This window comes from Etheostoma cragini, chromosome 15 (assembly GCF_013103735.1).
Source record: "Etheostoma cragini isolate CJK2018 chromosome 15, CSU_Ecrag_1.0, whole genome shotgun sequence".
Taxonomy (NCBI): Eukaryota; Metazoa; Chordata; class Actinopteri; order Perciformes; family Percidae; genus Etheostoma; species Etheostoma cragini.
Genome location: NC_048421.1, coordinates 17496522 through 17502549, shown reverse-complemented (window position 1 = coordinate 17502549; position 6028 = coordinate 17496522).

Here is a 6028-nt window from a genome sequence, read left to right as displayed (position 1 = left end):
ATGCTGGTCCCCATAACGTTAAAGGGCTTTTTGAGGAATAAGACTTGGTTTTAGGAGTAGGGTTAGAGTTAGGTTATGATTAGAGTAAGGGAAGGGGATAAAGTTAGGCATTTAGGTTTGATGGTTAGGGTTAGGTTAAGGGGCTAGGGAATGCATCATGTTAGATCACAAAGATAGCCAGACACGACTGTGTGTGTGTGTGTGTGTGTGTGTGTGTGTGTATGTGTGTGTGTGTACACAGTTTTAATATGCACCATGTCTTTTCTAACTTGCTTTTGTGTTGTTGGTGCACACACTGTGACAAAATGTGAAAAAAGATGTTACTGAAAAACTGTTTCAGTACAGAAATGAACACGCCCACCAGAACGAATAGACTTGACAACGCGTTCTCAGCTGAATTGTTCTGAGTTGACTGACCCTTTTTGATTCAGCCAACTTCCCCTACTGTCAATATCAGTCGCCTGTTCTGTCTGACGTGTTGTCATCCTTCGTAATGGCTTGAATCATTGTGGTCTTTTGATCATAATGAGGAATGCATTGTTCCCAGAATTTCAGATTTAGGAGAATAGTTTGTGATGAGACAGCCTTGCCAGAACATCCACCATCAATGGATTACTGAACAGAGTTACAGCAACAGGCCCAGGGGTCCAAGGGGATCTGGTGCTGGGCCAGAGTCTTTGTCTGAACTGACTGTTAACATTTCCTGCTGGAAAGTCAATCAAACTACAAAGAGACTACAAACAACTACAAAGAGACACACAATGGCTGGAAAGTGATAAAAAACTGCTGTAAAGGAGACAAAATGACCACAAAGAGACACAAATAAGTAAAAGAGAGGCAACATTACTGCAAAGAGACCAAAATAAGCACAACAACAAATACACTCGAAATGAGCACACAAAGAGACACAAATCATCTGCAAAGAGACAAATTAAACACAACGAGACTCCAAACAATGCCTGAGAGATTCAGAGCGGCAACTGATAGATGCAAAATTATCCCAGAGAGACTGTAGGAGGGGTAACATTGTGCCTAAAGTGCCTACGTGTTATTCACATATCAAGCAAAGAAATGAGATCTGATCACAAGTGGTCCCTCAGGACGCATTTAAAGACACATTCTGCTGCCTGCTACTACTTAGAGCTGTCCACTTGTGATTGGATCACTCAGAATGGGGTTTCAAAACAAGCTGGAAACAAGCCCTGATTACTGCTCTAGTCTTTATAAGCTGTATATCAGTCAGAGCAAACGCACTCACATCTAAAGTGGCGTTCAGCAGCTGTTGTTGATAGTCACACACATAGGCAGCAAATATGCATTAACTTTTGACTCGCTGCATAAATCGCAGGTGCACAAAGGGCGTCGGATGAGAGGGAAAATTGTGTGATTATTAAGGGACAATTGAATGATCATTAAGAGGCCAGCCATCCCGATTTGTGGCAATAAGAATATCTCCACTTGCAGAAACAAGTGCACTAAGTGTTTTGATTTGTCATTATGATTCAACAACAGCTACCTACCAACACCCAACACCTGCCAATCAGACACATCTGTGAAATTTTCCCATACCCACCAAACATATCTGTATTGCTGATTGTATGATGTATCTGAAATTGGAATAGATAAAGTATGCACTCAGAGGGTCAATGACCTTTTCATAGTATCTGGAACCCATTAATAACATCTTTAAAAAATACTTAAGTCTCTTCCTGAGATTCCCTAATGACATGAAAAGCACTAAGACAGCAGTTTTCATCCGACTGAGACAGACAGAGACAGAAAAAAAGACACACTGAAAATCGTTTTCTAACAGTCCTGAACAGGGGTGGATAATAACTTAATACATTTACTTGATTACTGCACTTAAGTATACTGTACTTGAGTATACTAGGTATGAAAAAATTAAATAAAAAAAACCTAGAATGACTTCACTAGTCAAGCACCCAGTGAACAGCAGCATTTTCAGGAACAAATAATTCTGTTTTGTTGGCACTTTTTGTTACACATGGACAGTGACCAATTTCTCCAACAGAAACTCACCTCTGCAGCAAGCCTTTTGTGTTCTTGCTGAGAGCCACTGCTTTGCCCCACAGCCAATGTATGGAGAAAATCTCTTGTTAAACATTATATTGCAACAATAATAGCAAAGCATAATACACACATAACAGCTATACACTTATAACCTGTTCTTTTGAATGGCCTGTTGGAACTGCTGGATGTATCTTTTTATATGGACTGAATCTATCTTCCTCTTCTGGAGCTTAGCATAGAGGAGGTCCACATGTGGCGTGATGGGGTGGAAAAGTTGCAGGAAGAAGTTCAAATCCAGATCTTCCAGTAGCTTGGCATAGCCTCCTGCTTCTCTGACTGTTTTGGGGTCAAATTCACTAGACTCCTGTATGCTTTCAAAACAGTGAATGAGGTCCATTCTGTGCTCAGACACAGTATTAACAGCACGACTGTGAAAGTTCAATCTCCAGTTGCTGGATGTTGGCAGTCTATGAGCCACTAGTTCATCAAGGACACTGTTTTGCTTATTCTCACATATGTAAGAGGTGGCCTACTGCATTATTAGAATTAGCTGATGTGCATAGCAGTGAATGTAGTGGGCATTTGGGTACACATCCTGTATTTTCTTAAACACCTGCGGTGCCCCCCCCCGAAAACGCCGGCTCCATGGTATGCCTGGCAGATTAGTTGGCCTTTCTGTTCCTCAGGAAGGATAGCAACAAGACAATCTTTCAATGCTGTAGCAATGGACTCATCTGTTGCTGACCGCAGAGGGAGGAATTCCAAAACTCTTTCCGACATGTTGTGTTTGTCATCAATGTAGCGCAAACACAAGATGGTTCTGTGTAGCAGTAGCCATTGTCTCATCCGCCTGGACTGAGATAAAATCACTGTGCTGGGCTTCTTTGATGATGTGTTCCTTCACAACAGACAGCATACACTTTAGTAGCTCATGCACTATTTTTGACGTTCCTTTAAACACTGGTGCGCTTTCAAGGTGCTTTTTCAATGCATCAAGTGAAGCAACAAAATCCACCAAGCCACGAAATACCCCTGGGTTATCGGAGCAAATAGTTAACTGATTAAAGACAGTTTTTATTAAATGCCGAGGCTCTTAGTACTAGCCGACACATTGTATGAGTAAACTTTTTTTATGTAGTTTTTTATTTTTGTTTAATTTTTATATCATTTTTGTATACATTTATATTTCTGGAATTCCGATGGGCGTGGCACCCCAAAGCCCTCTATTTAAAGCCGCCACTGCTTGCCATGTTATTGCCACTTGCGGTTGAGTTAACGTGACACGCCGGTTGGGTTTAGAAAAAGAAGAACAGGGTTGGCTTTAGTGAAAAAGAACAAAAATCGACGGTTGGGTTTAGGAAACAACGAACCTGTTGGGTTTAGTGAAAAGAACAGGGTTGGCTTTAGTAAAAAACAAAAACAAAAAAACAAGAATGTTGGGTTTAGGAAACAAAAAAACAGTTGGGTTTAGTAAAGTAGAAAAGGGTTGGCTTCAGTAAAAAAACAGTTGGGTTTAGGAAACGTGAAACATGAGACATGATCCCCAGTCTTCTGGAAGAAAGTCCTGTGTTTTACCCATCCACCACACCGGCCAACCTCCCAGTATGGATTTTCGGCCTTTCATACATCTCGCTACAGCGTGAATTCACACACCATCGAAAGGTAATGTAAGTCAATGGAGGCCAAACGGCGTTGATAAAAAGGACTATGCATCTTGATAACAATAATGGCACACAAGTTGGCACGTCATAGATATGCCATTTCATGAGATCAGTCTGCACAGATGCACTTTTATAGTTCCCCATGTTGTGACAATGACCATATGTTAATGCATGATTGTGATGCCTTCCTATCTTCAGTTCACCAAAAGGGAACATTAAAACTTCATAGACAATAAAATATCCCTCTCTGTGCAGCCATCTGGACTTGCTTGCCTACACACTGAAATTAAAAGTTTTACACAATGATGATGGCAAGCCATCATTGAAATGATCCGAGAAAATAATGCAATCTGATTTTGAGTTGCAACAACGCATAATAGTAAATAGGAACGTAATCAACAATATGAACATGGTCAGCATTTCTACACCACAGCATCGTACAGAAACGTAACTTCAGAATGAAGCAGCTGTACAGTGTGGCGTTTGAGAGGAAGAAAGCGATATTTTCCCCGATGCCTAGCCCGCGAGGACATTGCCTGTGATGTTGGCAAGGACTTGTGGCAAGATAGAAGACCCGACAGATGGTGGGATCCATATCCCCCTCCCCTCCTTCATTTTGGCGTTGATGTGAGTTGTTAATCTCCAAGTGCTATGTCTGATTGACTTGTGTGTAGAGTTTTGACATAATGAGCCAAATTCTGCAAAAGTGTGTAAGCAATGGCAAAAAAGAACCTGTAAATGCACTGAACGCAATTCTTTGCAGAAGACACAACAATCTGAAATGAAGTCACTTTTTCCATTTCCATTCAAAATGACACTACATGAGCTGATTGGCCGATATATGTGCTGCCTAGCCTAACACCTCAAGGGTTAATTGTTACCACTTTAATCAGGAAGCAAGCACTATGAAAAGACCACAGGTCAACACCTATTTCTTTTTACAACAACAATGGAAGACCCAGCTGTGCAGCAAGATGCTGCCTAATTAGTTTAATTGCCTCATTTTTTTCTACATACCTTTCCTGCACATATTTTCTGCAAGTTTTATTTTTGTGATCATATTTTTGTTCCAATGTAAATATATCTGCTGCTTACTTGTTTGGTGAAAAAAAACACTACTAAATTAAATAACATTTTAAATAAATAAAACAAATTAAAAAACGTTTCAACAGCCTGTGTGTGTATCTGCAAATATTTCTGTTCATGTGAACGATCTGAAATAGTGCAAATAGTGCTTAAGATGTGTTTTAGTACCTAAAAATTGGGCAGTCAGTACTCAAGATAAGTGTAAATGAAAACAATTGATGTACCTTTGTGACACTCATGGATACATTAATTTTCAAAAGCAACATCATGCTGCATGCCTTTTATTCGTTGACACCTAACCCTGAACTGAATGCTGTTTAGCATAGAGAGATTCATTTACTGAAGGTTTGTGCTCTGGCTTTCATGGTCTCTTTATGATGATTTTTCAAGCTTCTGTTCTGCAAGGCCTTGGTTACACTTGTTTTTTCAATGTGACTTTTGTCGTCCAATCATGTTTAACGCATTAACCGTCATTCTGTGCAAAATTAAACTGAGACATCTAGCTAGACCATCTGTCCAATCTGAGTTTTCACGACTATTTTACAGCCGATCCATGTGGAGCTTAGCGCCACCCAAGACAGTTGTGATTGGTTTAGACGTTTTTCCCCCATCCCAGAATGCTGTGTGGACTAGCTAGACCCTCCTCTGCTAGCGCGTGGAAGGTCTGGCAAAGCGAGACTAGTCTTGCATCAACTTCCCGCCACACAGGAGTTTCTCTCCCAAGCAAGAGCACTGTGGTAGCTGTGTTAATCACTTGTCTCCACTGCTACATATACATTGTTTATATATATATGTACTGTACATGTACGTATATATCACCATCTGATCAGACAGGTTGCATTGAACATATGCAGACATATGGGGTTTGGCGCATTCAATCACACGTGTTGCATTAAAAAGGCAAGTGTAACAAGGTCCTCAGACAATCGTTTCCAGGAGGGATTTTTTGATGCCCCGCTCATCAATTATGACTGTTTGATGAATCACCACGTGTTATCCTTGTAGATTTTCATTCCCTGCAGAGTCAGCAAACAAGATCATCAAGACTGTTTCACAACCAAATGACTCTTCCTAAGCGTGTTGAAAGCTGCTGGACAGTCATCATAGGTGGCAGAGTACCTGTGTTGGATCTATAATGGGAACATTCTTACACTCAGTTAAACCACAATACGTTTTCTATCTGTCTCAAGTTTCATTTTCTTATCCTCATGAAAGAAATGTAAGCCTTTCATGAGTTAAAGTATAAATCA